General features: G+C 39.2%; 1 long non-coding RNA gene across 1 annotated transcript; it reads right to left on the reverse strand.

Annotated features, from left to right (window-relative positions):
• Positions 1–4,052: 4,052 nt before the first annotated feature.
• On the reverse strand, positions 4,053–10,913 carry LOC133273434 (uncharacterized). Its single transcript, XR_009744795.1, has 3 exons — positions 10,772–10,913; positions 10,000–10,054; positions 4,053–4,731 (listed from the first exon to the last, which is right to left on the reverse strand). It is a non-coding gene; the product is annotated as an uncharacterized LOC133273434 (long non-coding RNA).
• Positions 10,914–19,699: the final 8,786 nt, after the last annotated feature.

The following is a 19,699-nucleotide window of genomic DNA, read 5'->3' on the forward strand; positions in this document are numbered from 1 at the left end:
TGGGGTGGCATGAGGAGCAGAAAAGACCCTGACTTTGTGTGGGCTCTGCTCAGCAATAATTAAACCTCCCTGTTTTATAAACACTGTTTTCATCACAAATCTAAACCAGCACCATACAAGCTACTATGATGAAAATTAACTCTATCAATCTCAGCCAACTACACTGGAACTACATTTTATCTCAAAGGTAAAATAATAATTAAATGAACGGTGAAGGTAATAATAACAATAATAATAATTTTCTGGCAGAATATGAGGTGTGAAGAGATCACCCATATCTCATTATTGTGACCTTGAACCACAAGGGAATAAAGTGAGCAGATTGCTTAGTTGTTTTCTATTTTGTTTATCTTCTCCGGTTCTTTGGTTGGTATACCTTTGGCCAGCATGATATGTATTACACATTCTCTCTGTATATGCATATTTAATAGAAAATATTATACATATAGTAGTATTTAACAAATGTTCTTATCGTAACACATGACTCAAGACTTACCAGAACAGGTCACAGATTTATAACTAGTGTGGTCATAATTTGTTTAAGTGCCTTGAAAATGCAAAATGGATCTCTCCACCAAAAAAGTTCAATTCTTAATTTGTTCACTTTTCAAAGTGCATTCAGTTCTGCACTTCAGGGCTCCACCACAAACGAAAAAGTCTCCTTCAGTAAATGGAAACCTTTTGGTGAATGAATCAGAGACCACAATCAGGGCTGAAACTGCAAATAAGTAAATTTCATTGCAGATTTAACTGGGTCCATATGTTTGGTGCAAACAGCTTCTAAAGAGGGCTTCTTACTGATGAAGAAGAACAGCCAGCAGGAAATGGTGGCATGCTGAATTAAATTTGAGCACTCTAATCAAGACAAGGCATAGACATAAATTCTGCTCCTTTGATGTATCGCTTCCCAGTGTCATTAACTAACAAGTATTTGTTTGCACTATTTCTTTGAGGCAACAGGTTGGGTTGGATGACATTTTTTCTGTGCTATTGGCTAAAAGGATAAGCAAAGATTTTCTAAAGTAATTTCAAGTGAATAAATAACTAAACAAGCCTGTTAGCATTGCCACTGAGGGTTGAGGAGAAAGAAACCCTATTTGATGCTGCTGATTATACAGTGTCTTTTATTGTGCCCAAAGAAAGAAATACTGTGAATGCTAAGAATAGTAGATCCTAGGAAAAATATTTATACTGTGGGAAAAAAATAACGTGATGTCTGTGATGCTGAATTTAACCTGTGCTTTATCAAAGGACCCACGATTTCTTGAGATGTTAAAAATGCATCCTTTTCTCATTGTAGTCACTGCATGATGGGGATACATGAATAGTTAAAGGAAGTTGGCAAATGGATGGCTTCACACAGCCAAACACAACTTAATTGTTCCTCTGTAGCTATTCATTTCTAAGAAAGATAGTTGTTAATTATGTAAAGTTGTGTCCCTTTCTTCCTGCTTCATCAAAGGACAAGACAGCAGTGCAACATATTTACACATTTTTTTTTGTTCCTTTTTATGGAAACTCTTCAATTATTAATCAAAAAATAGACTGAACAAAGCCTCCTGCCATTTAAATAAAAATATTTTTGAAACTCTTTCATGCTCATTTTCATAACCTGGTCAGTCTCCTGGTAGCATTAAAAAAAAAAAAAAAATCTACTTTTTCTGTGAGTCTATGATGTCTAACAATATTGCTGCCTATTTTAGGGCATTGTATGAGATTTATAGACATAACTTTCAGTATCTGACACTAAAGCAAAGCTTTAAAGACTGGATGATAACCACTAGATGATATTCCACCTAGTAGCCCTTTGTTAGTTACAGCCTGTAAGGTGCTCCCATCCAGTTCCCACTTTCCTTTTGGATAGGATGGGAGCAGCTGAAGGGCAGTCTTCCTTGAAAAGATGAATAGCCCTTGTATGTCTGTCTCTTTAGACACTGGAGGCTTGCCTTTCCCTGTGTATACATGCATGCATAATGACCAACCTCCCAAGAGCCAAAGCAGAACTAGAAGACTGTCCCAGGTTGTCCCATTTTTTTAGGACATTCATCACATATTTTTTCCAGACAGAATCAGGGAATACAGAGCATCTAAGTAATCTTTCCAATCAAACTATAGTTTTCTTTTACATTCAGACTCAAAGCCCAGGTGATGGCAGCAACTGTCTGGGGGAATCTACAATATATACATATTTGGTATTGCTCAGAAGACTGCCCAAGGATCCTGCCTTCTTGCTCTGCCCCATCAATGGTTCTGGTTGCTCTGCTTATTCTCAAAGAAAAGGACTTCCCTCAGGAGGAAGGTAAACCAGCAAAGTCCAAATTACAGAGGACAGCTGGAGCAGGAAAAAGTTCCTTCACTGGATTAGTTCAGCAAAGAACTTCAGTTAAAATTTGAAAATTCTGTGCCATCACTTCATCTTCCACTCAGTTCATTGCAATATGGTCTTGCATGTCATGCAGACTCAGTGCAGCTTTTCCTAGGGTTTAGTTATAAAAGAGAACTGATAAAGAATGCATTATTGCAGGGTACTGTACTTGAATTTTGCAGACTAAGCCATGGGTGAAAGTGTGCAGATCTTGACAAAAGAAACAAAATGTTCCTCTGATAGTAGTAGCATTCCAGATTCAGAACCAAATATTAAAGAATTGTGTACTCAATTATTTAGTATTTTATACAATATTACAAAAGCAATTCGAGTTTTTAGAGCCAAATATCTTAAGTGTCCTAAACTTTGTGGGAAAGGAAACTACTTGTGTAAACAATTAGTTGCATGTGTTATATACATGTATTTGTCTACCTCGTATAGGTGGTCTTTCTATGAGATGAACTGTCACTGCTGTCCATCACAGTGCATACAAATTTAGGACCTCCCTTGAGATGATCTCTTTCAAATATAAACTGACTACTGGGAAGAATCACAGCTTTAGAAAGAGAAGATGGAAAGAAGAAATGAGCAATTGTCCAAGAACCTTCTCTGCAGCACAAAATGATGCCAAGACTGTTCCAGTAATATTGCACCAGAATTCGAATCATTGCAACAATGAAGACTATGTTTCCAAAAGCAGCACATGGTTCTGGTGTTAGACTCAAGAAAGCGTACCCTTTCTCAGCCAGGAGAGACCAAATAACAGCTCAATTGTAAGGCTGAATTTATCCACTCTTTGTGAAACTTCAAGCACTGTGACTGCAGAGGAGTTTTAATTCTGGCCTGAGGTGATATGGAGAGCTTTCAAGTGGTTACATGATTATCTGACTCTTGAGAGAACATTGTTCAGGAAATCAAATTGGTAAGCCCATCAGATGAAACTTTTGAAAACTTTTTCATACGTATGCTTCTTGTTGGAGTAGAAAGCCATGGGTATGGGTGGATTCAAAGCCCAAAAGCAATAATTGGGAACCACTGTTTATAAAAAACATCAAAGAACTTTGGATCAAACTCATTGTGACAGCAGGCATTCCCTTGGTATTTTAATACTTCCATTCCCGGCTTTACCAAAGCAGGCAGTGAACTGAAAGACAAAAGTAAAGCAAATGTTTTCATGATCTTGAAGGGGATCTGAAGATGAGTGTAATTACCAAAGAGAATCAGTTCTGACATGAATAGGCATATGCAAGAAAAAAAGAAGATGTAAGGGGAACTGATACATGATCAGTAGAAAGTGAAGGATAATAAAAGTGAAGTGCCTATGCTGCAGGTCAGACTCCCAAGGCAATGACCACTCCACATCTGTTCCTGTTTGTGTCTGGAAGTAATTCTGAAAAGTAAAGACATACGGGACCGTATGCTGTGCAAGCCCAAAGGTGTCTGTGGAATGGTTTAATGTGATTCTCTCCCACAAAAAAAGACAAAAAAACAAAAGAACCCTCAAACCAACAGTATTTATTTTAATCATTTTTACAACCTCATCTGAGGTGGAAAATCAATTATTTACGTATAATACATGCAGTGCTCAGAATAGCTGTGTAGTAGTAAGCACAAATGTATTTCATGACAATGATACTGCCAGTTATTTATTTATTTATGAAGGTCCCAAGAAAGGCATTCATTGTTGAAAATTCTTGGCGTGAAATAAAGAACATATAGATAATTATGATGGCATTTTTTCAGCAGAAACATTACATATCTTTTCCACAATTCACAAGACTTTTTAAAAACCACATAATGAGTTTCCTTTGCTTTCTAGCTATTCAGCAAAAATGTGGTTGTCTATTCAGTTCTAGATAGCCACCTTCTTGGAAACCTGCTGTGGAAATCTAAAAGAGGATGTAATCGATATCCCCATATTCTGAATCCTCAGCCCTTACTGAGAAATGCCCTTGCTAATACACTGTTTATACATTTAAGGCATGTTTTGAAGCCGATTCTCTTTTGGAGTTGCAGTAGGAAGAAAAAAATCTTTGAGTCTTAATTACTTTAAGGCCTATTTAGCTTTTCCATTTTCAAATAGATGCTTACCAACCACAGTCATGGTTGCTTGTCAGGAAAGAATTATTGCCATATATTATTATGAAATTAAGATCCATTTACAAGGCACCACTACAGTAGCACAAAGGGATGAGCATATACTGAAAGGCAGTGAGATGGCATTTGCTTCAGACTGTATGCAGCACCTCTCTTTCCTTCTTTGTCACATTTCTGGCACTACCCGTCTATTTACATCAGATTATTCCCTGCTGTTAGTGAGGGGGAGGAATGAGAGACAGGAGCTTGTGCAGCACCCCCTGCAGACTCTGAAAAATCAGAAATGGAAAAGGTTAGTCAGCTGATTAGCCACATCAAATGCTTGTGTTGAATTATGAATGCGAAGTTTATTACCAACACATGTAATGTCACAAGGAAATAGGCAGTGGGTCGTGCACCATGGAAGGGCAAGCTGTCATGTACGAGCATCACAGACCATCTGACCAAACATGAGAGTCAGGTTGGTGGATTGAGAGCTAGCCCAGGTTTTTGATTGCTGAAGGACACACTGATGGCTAGGGTAACTAGTGGGTGCCTCAAGCAGAAACAACAGAGTAGAGGTAGTGTGCATATAATCCCAGTGAGCTCTATATTTATTGACCCTTCAAAAGATTCGCAGGACATGCCTAATAAGACTAGGCCAAACGCTACATATGTACAGGGAAATAACCAGGACTAACCTTCCCCTGCTTCCTTTCATATATTTTTACCTTTGTATTTTCCTTTTTCCTTTCTTTTTTTTTTTTTTTAAGGAGGCAAAGAAAGGAAGGTGGTGGTCAAAGCCAAGGCTTGATCCGAAGAGACCTTCCTCCCTATCTGGTATTTGGATTTTGAATCTTGCACAGTTAAAGTCACTTTAATCAGTGTTCTCTAAGTCACCTGAAGGTAATACACATAACAGAAATCTCTTGGTTATGTCTATGCCTAAGGGCTGGAGGAACCTTGGCTCCAGAGCTGCCAAAGGCAAATCACTTAAACATTTTGTTTCTCTGCTTGAGAAACAAGGATGATAATAGTGTTTCTGTGGAAAAGAAGTGGCTACAGGGCTCTGTTCTTGCTTCTGTAGATTCCGTAAATTTATTTCCCTTCTGTTCCTCTGCAGTCTCATCAGCTTCAGCTGGAATCACAATCTTTGCCTCTTCCCCCCCCCCCCCCCCCCCCCCCAGGCCTCCTGCTCAGTCCTGCTGTGCTCCTTTCTCAGCCCCTGTGCCTGCTCTCCTCCCCTTGGGGCCGGGATTTCTCATGTCAGCAGTGTATATATTTCTTGTTTCTTTCCCTGCTTTGTTCCCATATACTCTGTGTATTTAATTTTGCTTCCTGCTCTCCTTCAACTACCTTTGGGGACCCCCAGGGTTGTCACTCACGGAAAAACAGATTGCACTGAGAATAGAGCACAGCCTGGGATAGGGCAGCAAAGGAAAGACATATCTGATGAGGTAAACGCTGGCCCAGAGTCCTGAAGAAACCTCAGAGCAGCATTAACATTTCCAGGCAGCTGGCTCAGCAGTGATGTATTCTCCTACTGGGTAAGCAGCAATTGTTGTCAGTGCTCTCGGAGCGCCGCACTCCACAGGAATGAAGGGAGTAGCAAGCTAGAAGCGCTAAGAAAAACATGTGCTCACTTTGCTTGTGGTCAGGACAAGATGCAATAAGCACAGCTCAGAAAATCTCCTCTGCAGCACCTTCTCCTGGTCCACCTAGAAAGAAAAGGCAGCCAGCAGCTCAGAAAAGACTGACCACCCCTTTGTTCTTATGGAGGCAAAGAAGATAATTGTTGCTGTCAGGCCTGTATTGCCACCAACATCGTTGCCGGTGGTGAATGTTCAACTCTATTTGTGATATACATAACTCTTTAAACATTGCCATGATGAACAACAGCTGAAGTCATGTTTACATTCTGACAGAAACAACCTGCAGCCACTTGTGATTTATAGCCACGCACAAAAATAATAGTGTAGAGAAACTGGATCTGATTTTTCTCACTTGATCTGTTGAATTCAGCAGTGCTACGGTGCTGTAAAGGAAAGGATAGCTAAGCTTATAGTGTTTCACCAGGTTTAATTGAGGAAAGTCTGTATTTAAAGGGCAACAGGTCAGCCCGTGTTTTGGACTCTTGAGACTTCACAGGGGCAAATAAGGATGCAAAACTCTCCTTCCTTGCACACTGTGACCTTTCCACATGCTTTCTCTCTGACCTCATGTCCAGGCGTACAATGGCAAATGAGCGAAAACAGCTTCCCAGTGTCCTACCTTTCCCAGCTAAAAGACCATTAGCACTGTTTTCAGCCATATGTTAATGGGGAGCAGACAGTCCCTGTCGTACTTTACAAAACATGCACTGTACAAGAGCATGACAACAAGAGGCTGCAACTAATTTTTATCTCTTACTGCCAAGAAGTAAAATCATTGAACCTTTGGGGGGGGGGGGGGGGGGGGGGGGAGCATGGAGAGCATTAATCTGCTGCTGAAGAGTCATACAAGAAGGAGCAGAGAAAGCTTGAGGATGTCTGGCCTGTTGTGAGTCAAAGCTGGAACAGGATGGTGATGGGTATCGTGTAAGGTTGCAGTACACATACAGAAGCATGGCTGATGTCTTATACTGCTTAAAGCTATTGCCTAATATTGTAGTGTTCTAAACTTTTTCATCCCATGGAGCTTTTGTTCCATTGTGGAATATTTTGTACTGTTTGTCATATTTCCTAAAGTTCAGTTCTTTTGCTGCTGTGCAGGAAATGACAAGTACCTTCTGTGCTGCCTCATAATCCTCCCAGTAACTTTCAAATGCAGCATCTTTTCAAAGCAGCATTAATACAGGATGAGAAGTAGCACTCTAACAGGGAAAAGGTTAAGTGTATTTGAACTTATTTGTCTGATATTCCTTTTCCTTGCTTGAGATTTTTGTACAAGCTTCTACATTCTCATTAATTGCAGCCAACCATAAAACCCTACAGGTGATCCAAAAGCTTGAAAGGTAGGATTTTCAGGGATAGAGTTTAATTGCTTATAAAACCTCCATGCACACACTGAACTCAGGGATGATTCCTGCAGGCTCACCATCAAAAACCCTTTTGATTCGTATTTGCCAATTCTCCTGGTAAAATCACATGTTCCTTTTAATTACTTCATTAGAAGACCAAACAAGAACTTACAAGAGAAGTGAATGTATATTCTCCATGCTGTTTAAGTATGAGTCACTAGTAGTGGAAAAGGACACAGAACAGAATGTGAACACCAGGCATGTAATTACTTATCTTATGGAAAACCACCAGTGATGTCTCACTGCTTCTACTTTCATAACATTTGTTTAACTTTTCTGTCTTTGTGGACAAACTATTCTCACACAGCTGTCAGCATCTGTGAAAGTTTTCTTTAAAGGCCTAGTGAATGTTATGGAAATGTTTTATTTTTGTATTTTTTTGTTCCTTTCTTCTTTTATTTTTTCCCCAAATACCTTTTTCTCTTAAGAAGCAAACAAATTTATGAAATGAGATTATGAACCAGACCATATAGTGCTGCAAGAAGATATAAGTTCATGATCTAAAGGAATGCTGAGGCAAACTATTTTGACCCTGTTTTCTGACCCAGAGTTCTCAAAAACTATGTTCAGAGATGCCAGGAATGATCTGGCAGCTGCAAAGGCTGACATCAAAATGATTTGCTGCTGGTGTAGAAAAAATATAGAAGTGAGATGTGGCCATCGTCTTTGGAGTGAATAGGTTCATAATTGGGAAGAAACCATTACATGGATGTAGCAGAAAATATGGGGATCGAGTTTTGGATTCCACAAGTATTCCTACAGTAAATCCTACCCTACGGGATAGGTAAAATCCAGAATATATTATTGTTTAGTGCTCTCTGGACTTTATTACAAGCTTGTGTAAGTTAAAGTTACTACACCGAAAGATCAAACTGCCCCAAATGAGTACAGCTCATCTGAGCTTACAAAACCTCATTACGTGCAGGTCGAAACCACCTACAGCAAATCATTGATTTTGGAAAACTGAGTAGATACACTTTGTTCTTTTTTCTTATTTTTAGTATGTTATTGCCCAGCAAAGAGAAATGCCACTTTTATGCCAATTCTAGTAATCTGTATATCTGTGACACTGTACTATACTGAGCCAGTCATAACCCTAAAATCTGCTCAAAAACACCTTTACATTTCTGGAGTTTCTTGTGACACTCGGATTTTTTTTTGCAGGCTCCAGGCACACCTAAGTGCAGTCATCTCTCAGACAAAAAAGAAAAAGAAAGAGAAAAAGGAAAGAAAAAAGAAAAACAAAAATGAAAAGGAAATGAAAAAGAAAAAAAAAGAAAAAGAAGAAAAAGAACAGGAAAGGAGTTTAGAATGATTTGCTCTTCTTTTGCCCCTTTTAACGTGTTTTACCTGCAGTTGCCCTGTGATTTAGGCACAGAACTCTATGCCCAGTCTCACACAGTTGCTTCTCACTTCTTGCTTGCCAACTTGTATCTTTTATCCAGGGCTTATCTGTAGAGATATCTCCAGATAAGCCCTTGATAAACAGAGGAGTATCTCCATCTGAAGGTTTATCTGGCTTATCTTCTGCTCCTGTGGCCATAGCATCCGCATGAGAGAGGTTTAAGGATCCTCATACAGTCACTTGCTGTGTCTGCCATGTCTGGAGGCAGTAGCTTTCAGATGAAGGGTAATAGCTAGCTATTTAGGGCTTGATGAGCATATATGCTTTCCTCCCAGGGCTTTGCTGACCTGCACTGCCTAGCCATAGAGGCTTTCTCTGGGATACTGCTTCAAATGCACAAGGCCCAAGAACTGTTGATATTTGTTCAACTTTGTGCATGGTTTATAGATTAGTTTGCGGCTGAATCTTGAATGGCACAATTGGAAAATGCCTAATGCCCTTTATTGGAGCAAATAATGGTGGGAGAGGATGAAGAAGGGATATTTCAAACAGCACTTTTACTTAGGGAGACACAAAAAAGTGTTCCAAAGACTGAAAAAAAAAAACCCAGAAAAAAAAAAGAGAAGAGACTCAAAGCTGTGCTCAGGATGCTGCTGAAGCTGAAATACAAGAGAAACTTTAAAAAGCCAGAGATGACAGGTTATAAGGAAATAGGGTATAGAAGCAGAGAGACAGAGAAAGAAGAATTCAACTCCCATTTCAGTTAGAAAAATGTGGTTGGCAAAAGTTCTGCTCTCCAGACTGAAAATGGAGGTCCCATCAGTTTTCACAGTAAACATTAACCAACAAGCACTGCTCACAGTAAGGGTAGAAACCTTGAACAGAGATGGATGAAAGATTTGCTATACTCATTTTGAGTGTCTGGAAACCTGACAGAGGCCTCTATCCAACTCTAAGTGATCCCAGTGGCAACCCTTCTCCCCAACTGCTATCACTGGGATCCAGTCTGAGCCTGCAGAGCAGAACTGGTGCGACTGAGATGGAAAGTTACAGTCACATAAAAATTCCTGTAATCTACAGCATTTTTGGTTGAAGTTTGAACCCTTCCACTCACATACGCACTGCACACCAGCCAGACAGGATATTCAGACTTACCGACTTTCTCAATATTTCTTGAAACCTCTGGAATGTTTTGGGCAAGGTCCAGGAACTGGAAAAATATCACCGTGGAGTTTCTTGAGAAAAAAAATACCACCACAACATACTGGGATTTGTCTGAAAGAGCACTAATTTAGGGTGACTGAGAAACCCAAAAGTTGCTGAATGGGCAGAACAGCTGGGTGAGGTGCCAGGCGGTGGGACTTGTGCTGGAAATCAAAGCCATGCAGCTAAGGTAGAAGCTGCCGAGCTCAGGCTAAGCGGTGCCTCGGGTTTGAAGTCTGGTAACAGCCACACACAGTGCCATCTAGTGGGTCTGAGACCGCTTTTGGTCATGCCTGGGCTCTCCAACTAGCTCTAAGGTCGGCTGCCTGAACCTGGCACTGGTGACTGTAGCTGAAGGGGCTGGTACATTGATTTCCTCGTTGGCACTGTGGAACGCAGCTGCAGCAATTCCTTCGCACTGATCTGGGACAGCTAGGGTGGAGACATTTCTCTTATGCCTGTCTGCTGTCTCTTGCTCCTGTAATCAGAGTTAGACTGATCATCATGATGGGTTCAGGAAAGAATTTTTCCCTAGGTCTGATTAGGAAGGTTCTTCGCATTATTATTGAAAGTACAAATACTCTAATGTGGGGAGATGCCAAGACTATTTTCTACAGCTCTTTTTGTAGTAAAGGTCTGGAAATAATTAGAAGATGTTGGGAAATACTCAGAGGGTTTTGCAGTGTGGGAAAGAGTAGAGTTCTTTTATCCAGTAGGATGTCACCTGGTTGTGGACAGGAGATGGACTCGATGATTCATGTAAGCTCTTCTAGTTCTTTGTTCCTCCTTGGGAGTTTGTTCCACTCTTCTTTTTCTTCCAAGGAAAGAAAAGTACAGGATTTCACCCCTAGGGTTGATTGCATGCTGCTTTCTCTCTTTGTTTATCAACAAGAATAACTGCTGTCCATGAGATAATTCACCCATGTGAGTTTGCTGGGAGATGCAAAGCCTGGCCTCACTCGCTGTTCCGTGTACTTAGAGATAGCTTTCAAACTGTCAAGGAAGGCTCGTTTGAGCTAAATAGTGGTCTGCCTCTTGAGAGTAGTGGGGTGAACTATTCATGTTCCCTGAAATAAAGTTGTCTGACACATCAGAACATGGTTTCCTTAATATATGTGCAAGCAGATGGAACAACAAACAATGGCACATCAAAGGTACCCAGGAGAGACAAATGCTGAAAGAAACAAGTGAAAACCTCAAATTAGTGATAGATTTATTATATATTTTTAGCTTCGGTGTGACCTCAACTTTACCTTCCAGAGTTCTAACCTGTATCTGCAGTTACTTTTGTAAATTGTAAAGGAACCAAACAAAAACTGTCATTGTGTACACTTGTGCTTAGATAATGCTGTCGATTTTCTACCTTCGCACACATACATTTTGTTCTTACTATAACTGCAAATAGAGAAACATCATTTTTCAAAGAAAGGATACAGACTTATCTAACTCAGAATATCCAGTATGACTTGCTTCCCATTCTTTTGGGTTTAGCTTCCAGTTTTGGTAAAGTGACATTGTGAATGACATTAATTGGAATTGTTTTTATGAAGAACATTGAATAAAAACCATAATAAGTGCTGGAGAAAGAGAGGAACAATTGTGATTAAAATAAATAAGCAATATTTGTTTCTTATCGAGCTTTTTTTCTCTTGTACACACATGAACAGATTTTTTTCATTTAGCAAAAAAAGGCATATAAATCCCAAAATATACATATGTAATACTTGAAGCACTCTAAAATAACAAAAATAACACACCTAGCTCTTTGAATTTTCATGACAGTGGTTCCCTATACACCAGTAGCAACTCTGTAAGTCCTAAAATAAGAGTAAATTACTCCAGTAAAGACTTCAAATGCAAAAGGTTAAGAAGACATGATGACCTTATAACAAGGATTTTAACTAAGTCTGAATTCCAGAGTCTCAGCTGTGGAAAGAACAAAGGGATGTTAATAGCAAAAAGGACTGAGTATGCATGACTCTGATAATCAGTAAGTGAGCAGATACTTAAATAATGCAGCACAGTAAAGCTATGAACACATATTAGCCATTTAGTGCTTTGGGTCCTGAGACAGGAAAACAGCCTTTGTCTATTTCTAAGCATGTGACTGGCCTCTTTGAAGTAAACGGAAAAAAGTTTATTGGGGTCACAGCCTCAGAATGGGGATTGTCCATTTATTCACTTGAGTACCTCTTGCATAGAGATAGCTTGCGACTCTCTATGTTGTGTGCATACACAGCTGTGGGGTGTTTTTTTCAGCCTTTTTCATTCCTTCAGGCTCCCTTAGCACGCCTATTTTCTTCACTGCTCAGTCTCACATTCTGCTTTCATAAAGAAGAGCTATCCTCATCTCCTCTCACCTCTTCCCTGAATTACTGTGGAACTATCTCCACATAGGCAAATACACCCATGAGTGATCTAGATAGCCAGCTGCTCTGTGGCTTTCATATCTACCTCCACATAGGGAATTATGATGATTGGTGGTTAAGTGCTGGTGTAAACATGTTCCCATGGACAGAAAGGTTTGGTACAGACAGAGCTAGACCTGCTCTCCTGGCTGTCACCAGTAAGCTGTAGTGATTCCAACTAAAGCAGGATTCCTAAAATGTGGTCATCTTCATGAGCAGAACTGGTCTGAAACTGTTCCAACATCACTAGTAGTACATACAGCACTGTCTGGAAATCTCTGCCTGGAAAGACACGTACATTTACTGGAGAAAACCATGATCCTTGAATATCACATATCTTTGCTCATGAGCCATCAGGCACATCTTTCATTTAGGCAGGCACAGAATCAATACTTATTCCTGTAATAGATATCTGACTAATAGGTTAGAAATGTCTGGTGTGAGTCATTCACTACTATCTTTGCTCCTGTTGCTTGGTGGTCCACAGAACTGTGAAATACCTACCAGAAGGGAAAAAAATAAAAAAAATACAAGGAATGTAAATACCCACACTCCGTGTCTGTGTAGGAAATCTTAGGTCAATGTACATGTCTGAAAGCCTGTATGTCCTTTTTCTACAACACAGACCAAATGTGTTTCATTGTTTTCAGTCTCAAGCACACTCCAGAGGTATGAATTTATTTATTCATTATTTATTTAACTTCTTGTTTTCACTTGACTTCTTTCCATGTAATTTTCTTCTCTTTGCCTTTTGCTATGCACAGCTTTTTCTGAAAGAACATTTTGTACCCAATTTCTAGGTAGGTTATTTTCATGTGCATAGTGACTGCTGGGGCTGGGGCTGGCAGCACCAGCTCATGGAATCTGTGGATTCTCTCACACTGCTTTTTGCAAATTTGGAGGGGATACTTTTAGGCTAAAAAGCAGAAAAATTACATCCAACTTCTATTGAATATGAGTCAGGTTGCCAGCTCGTGTTTGCTGTGCTGCAAATACATTTGGAAGAGAATCATTTATTTTATTGCTAGAAGCAAACAGTTACTTTGAATCATTTATCTTTCTTTTTACTTTTTTCTTTTCCTGGTGTCCATGCTACATCCCGAGCTATTTCTTGTTCAGACAGGTGTCCACTTCCTCTTTTCTTCTTCTCAACAAAGCAACCCTGATAAAACAAGAACCAGGTAACGGCTGATTTCCGTCACCAGCAGCACATGCAAAAGGAACCCCTTGTGTATCCCTGAAAGCATTTCCTTAGAAAGAGCAGGGTGCGCTGAACTGCGCAAGGACCCAGCTTGGGTTCTGGTACCATTCCTAGGAGTATGGTCTAGCTGCACAGCTGTGACTAGGCTGATCCCCAATGGGAACAGGGAATGTGACCACAGATGTTATTTCACTGATGATTAGTTTACCAAAAGGTGGTCTCTGAAATATTCCAGAGGCTGAGATTTAGTGTTTCTCACTCTTTGATAGGAGAGCTAGACTTATGTTATCTAGACACCATTTCATATTGAAATTACTTGTATAAATACTGCTGTAAATTTGGAGGAACATGAAATCATAAAATAGTTTGGGTTGAATAGGTCTAGTCCAACCATCCTGCAATGATGAGGGACATCTTCAATCACCAGCTCTGTGATTTCTAGTAAAGCATATCTGGATGCAGAGCATCCAGTAAGTAACAGCTGTGTTTGACAATGCTTAGCAAAGTGGTTTACAGCTTTCAGAGCAGTCTAAGATTTTGTAGGGACAAGAAGGAACAGTAGCAGCATAACTGCACTTAATCTTGCTCTGCAGTATCTTCAAACTCACGCCTACACCAGTCAGCTTTATATCAATTCCCAGGCATGTCGATGGGATATGCCAAGTGTTATCTGTGTACATGTTGAATGATCGGCAGTTAAAATGGTGGGAAATATTCCTGGGAAATTATTTAGATGCATCTTCTTCCACAGAAATGGTCTTTGGTCACTTTTCTAGCAAAAGTAGCCCAAACAGCAAACTTACCAGAGAAGTCTTCTCCCTGTCCTTTTCTCTTCTACACCTTGGTCCTTTCTTCACTAGGGGGATGTCCTTTCCAAGCTAGGCCCTTCATGTTTGCATTGCTTTTTCTAATTTCGGAACTCAGATTTGTTGACTTCGGTAATTTCCCTACCTTTTTTTTTCTCCCCACAGAATTGTTGGAGTTCACATTCAGTATATATCAGGGCTCAGCACTCTTGGTTAAATCCACTTTTTCATGCTTTCTTATCACTTGTGCCACAGCCAAACAAATGGGCTAGAGCTAATGCTTACCTGATTGCATTATTTCTAGACAGAGATGGTAACCTCTTTAACATTAGAACATAGGATAAAGAGGACCCTGAGAGACCCTGTTTTGTGTAAGAAACCTACCCAGACTATAAAATACATGAACATAAAATACATGAACATACATATTCGTATGTTTCATATATTAGAGTATAAAATCAAAGGAAGAATTTGATCTAGATACTGTCTACCAAGGATCACTTCCCTCTACTGGAGCCTGGCAGCATCAGCACTGCTAAACTGAGACAGGCTGATGGAGTTAAAGGTAATGTATGAAGCAAAAGCAGAAACAGCTTTTTTTGTGCCTAGTTTATTTAGTATGAGCTCATAGGTGAAAGTGCTTGGTACTTTGAGTCATATTAAAAATAATTGCTATTGTTATGAGAAATGTATTTTCTCATTCAATTAAAAAAAAACAAACTGTAAGTATTTGATCCTGTGTACAAGGATAGGGTTGACTTTTAATGAACTCTATAGGCTCTGTTGCTAGGTTTTATGCTTAGACTTGTAACTTTTGATCTTTTCCTGGCATGGCAACCATGCCAAACAGCTTATAGAACTACAATCACAAAATATGGGAGCTTTAAATTTTATGTCCCTGGGTATACTTTCCAAAGCAGGATGCCTGAGCTGGTACAGAATGTACTCTATATTTGTTCCCCATCATTAACAGATTTACTCAAATTGGATTTGAAATGTGGAGGGTGTTTTATTTCCAGAAAACACCAGTATTTTTATGAGACATTTCTGGTAATTTATGGCCTTGTCCTGTAATTCCAACTGACTGTTAAATAATGTAGTGGAGAAATGTATGATTGAAAGCATAAAATATAAAGGCCTAGTAGGTTATCTAATCTGTATCTTTTCCAGTACATTGAGTTCTCTGGTAGGTACTGGATAAACAAAATCCTTCCCTCATGAGTGCCTTTAATTCTGTAAGGTGTACTTTTGAGCAAAAGATTTTCCTAAAAACACTAAGTGGGCATCACAGAACAGAGAAATGGAGTATTTATTCTACAAAGTTCTCAGAACTGAAGCTGTGTCTTTACAGCTATGTGTTTTGTTTGCTCAGTGTCTTGTTTGCCTCATGATGTTACTGAGATGAGAAATGCAAAAATACCTGTAATGTATGCCACCATTTATCAATGAACCTCCCCCTCCCACCCAAGCTCTATATTCATCAATGAATCGTTGTGACTTGCCTGCTAGATAAGTGGAAATGTTTAGCACAGTCGAATGCCCAAATCCTGCTATCTTTCTGAATTACCTTATCATTTGCTGATGGCTCACAACCAGAGTGGGCATGAATGGGACTTAGGAAATCACCTGTACTTGAAGGGAATTGCTGTGAAGGTGAGAAATCAGTGCCAGATCATGCTCTCATGAAAGAGCAATTGTGGCAGTTATCCAAAGACTACTGAAAGAAGGGACCTGAGGAAATAAGATATGTAAATATTCAGCAGATGAACAATGCCTTAGCTGAATTATGAAAACCATGGAAAAGTTTTATAATCTCTGGGAAGGTAAAGTTGTTTTTTTAATAATTAATCTCCATCTGTCTTCCTGTTTACATACTTATTTCCTACATTAGAATGTCAAAGGCATTAAGGTAATTTGGCAGAAAATATATATAAATAAGGAATAAAAACACATACTACAGTTTAGGGGCAACCTACGTGGTGGCTCTTTGTCAACATGTTGTGGCCTCCTCTCAAGAGAAAATAATGAGAGAAAATGTTAAGACAATTAATTTTCATTCTGTGCCCCTTTCTTCAGTCCCTCCTCTAATTCTATTTCTTCTACTGCCTTTCCTTGTCTTACCATAATTTTATTAGATATTAAGGTCTAAATTAATTTGGTTAAAGGGGCTGCTGCTTCAAACTAGTGAATTGTTTTCAACTTTTTTGGAAGATAGCTATGATGCATACAGTAAGTAATTGAATGATAATTTTGAATAGAAAAATTCCAAACCTAGAGAAGTATCATTACCTCATCTGTATTATGTACAACATTTGTAAATGATCCTTAAGTACTTTGTAACTGTCTTATTCATAAATGAAATATCTCTCTTGTTATTCAAGCCACTCATGTAAATATTGAATATTATTTATAACAATGTATACTAAATAACATCTAATAATAGCACACACTAATTTTTTATTAAAATTATATAATAAATTAAAATATTTTGTATGATGATAAGATTTGACCTACTTACATAGAACTTTTTTTTGATCACACTCACTAAGTGCATTTGGTTTGATAGTGCTAATTGATAATTGCTATTTCAATTTAAGTTTTCAACTGCCTTTTCACCTAACCTACAGTGACTTCATTTTGACTAGTGATGTGCAAACTTATTCTGGCTGTGAGAGATTACTTATAGACTGTGCATCAAAATACTTGCATAAGCAACTGTATTTTGGCTGAGCTTGTAGTTTATTATAGTCATGACCCTAAGCGATGATCTAAGTTCAGTTTGCAAACAACCACTCCAGACTGTATTTCCACTGTTTATGAGGATGTCAAATGAGGCACTATCACACGCTTACTAAATCCAGAGATATCATGTCATGTCATATCACATCATCATATCATCACATCATCTCAATCATATCGTATCATATCGTACTGTGTCGTATTGTATCTATCAGTTGCTTCCTGTTTACCCTGTAAGGCAGGTATGCTACCCTACAAGCTAGTTATGCTGTCAAAGAAAGAAATTTGATTGAGCTGACAAACTTTGTTGGCTGGCACCCTACCAGGTATCAGTGGAACCTGCCAAGATTTATTTCAGCAGCCTCTCCCATCAGAGCTATGAAAATTGGCATGGCACAGAAAAGCAGATGGTGTGCTTACTCTAAGGAATTATTTATAATGACATTTTATGATAAATCTATGCTGTCTGTTTCTTATCACTTTAGGAGTTTTCATACTGACATTCTTGCACCAGGTGAGACCCATGACTGTGGAAGCATTAATTATTTCCTTTGAAAAATTGTGAAAAGAAGTTGAAGTTATGCAAGACTGCTGAAAGGACCTTGTGATCCCTTTCTTTGACAGGAGAAATGCAGGGAAAAACCCAAAGAGCTGGAGACCAGTCATCATCAATTTTCTTTCTGGGTACTAACACTTGGAAAATAAGAAGGTGATGAATGTGAAGCATCAAGTCATGGTGACCAATCCACAGGCCCTGGCCACAGTCTCTGCTGATGTGCAGTGCCAAACGTGCCAGGGGAGGTCAATGAGTTAGTGACTGAGAAATCATGGAGGGGACAGGCATCCTATGAGCAATGACTGTGTCTGCCCGCAGGAGAGGGTTGCTGGTGCGAGAAGATACACAGTGCCACTTGCCAGATCTGCCAGGCTGGAGCACCTATGGGACCACACTCCAGCCTTCTTCCAACCACCTCTTTCAGCGGAGGCAAGCTTGTAGAGGCAGGAAAAAAAATATGATGTGCAGAAAGTGTCTGGGAGCCCTCCAGACTTTACAGTACAGGTGCAGTGGAGGATACTGAATTCACAGCAAGTGATACACAGGCATAGGTGGGCTGCATTTTGTAACTGTTATATCTCACATTGGACCCCTTACGTAAATTGTAACTAATTTGAGCTGGAAACAGAAGACATGGTGTCTCAGTTATTTAAGCCTTGAATCAACGGTAGAGCCAAAATGGATTTATTAATAAAAAAAATATTTTAAATCCATGTAATTTCATTTTGGGAAGGGATAACTTAGAATAGGAGATAAGCTGTAAGTGTGATATTACTTGGCTTTTTTAACAGTTTTCACACTGTTTCATGATTTTTCCTTCAGGAATGAAAGAAGCGTAGTCAATAGGAAATAATTAAAAGGTGTTGCAAAATTGGCTGCAAGAAACGCACAGATAGTAGCTGTCTTAGGTCCAGTGTCAAAATGGAAGGACATACGGACTGAGGTTTCCTATGCCCAAAGTTCTTCACATTTCATTACTTACTGAAAAGTTTTGCTCTTGAATAAGAGATGTACTTATTAAAACCAGAAAGTATGCCAAAATGAGAGAGGCTAAAGAACTCTGCAGAACAGGGTGAGAACTCAGAATTAACCAATGATATTAGAGGTGTTTTCTGAAAAAAGATGCTGTTCACTAGGGATCAATGAAAAGAATTTAATTAGGTTCATCTTATCTAAACTTTATCTAATGTTTTAGGATCCAGCATAATCCAGTCAAAGAGAGTCAACATCCCCAAAATCCTTGAGAAGTTGGAAAATTAGCAAAAAAGACTTTGCTGGTTTGGTTAGAAAATACTAAATTTAGAGAATAACTATTGAGTTATGACAAGAGATGTGAGGGGAACTCTAAAGAGAAAGATTTGAGTTGGTATTAGTGAGAGAAAAGGAATCAACAGTGATATACTGTTGAATACGGCATAAGGAGGTTGTGGTAGCTTTCAGGTTTAAAAAGAGAATAGATGCACTGTATTGTTGACCCCTCTTTACAGAAGAAGACTGAATGATTTGTTGAGGTCCCCATAGACCCTATGTTCTGTGGCTTCTACTTCTCAGAACTCCCTCATTCTTCCCAAGGCAATGATAAGCGTTGAATATGCAATCAATCAACATGCCCAGGAAAGTGTAAAGTTGCCCAACCCAAATACAAAATCTCAGCTGATGGATAATGCTTATTTTCTCATGCCTACACCCTTACACATGTGACCTTACCAAAACAAATTTCTTTTGTTATTTCATGAGGGCAAATGAATCATACTTTGTTTCAGTAATAACCGTGCAGGTCCTACTATCACTTTTAAGATGTTGACAAAATGGTTGAGATTGGAAGGGACATCTGGAATTCACTTTTTCCAACTTGGCTGCTCAGGCAGGGCTACCCAGTGTCAGCTGCTCAGGATCACGTCCAGATGGCATGCTACTTTTACCCTAAGCCCTCTGAAGATAT

This window comes from Pezoporus flaviventris, unplaced genomic scaffold (genome assembly GCF_033815535.1).
Source record: "Pezoporus flaviventris isolate CSIRO_AGI_PZ_B2104156 unplaced genomic scaffold, CSIRO_AGI_Pfla_v1 ptg000031l, whole genome shotgun sequence".
NCBI classification, from domain to species: domain Eukaryota; kingdom Metazoa; phylum Chordata; class Aves; order Psittaciformes; family Psittacidae; genus Pezoporus; species Pezoporus flaviventris.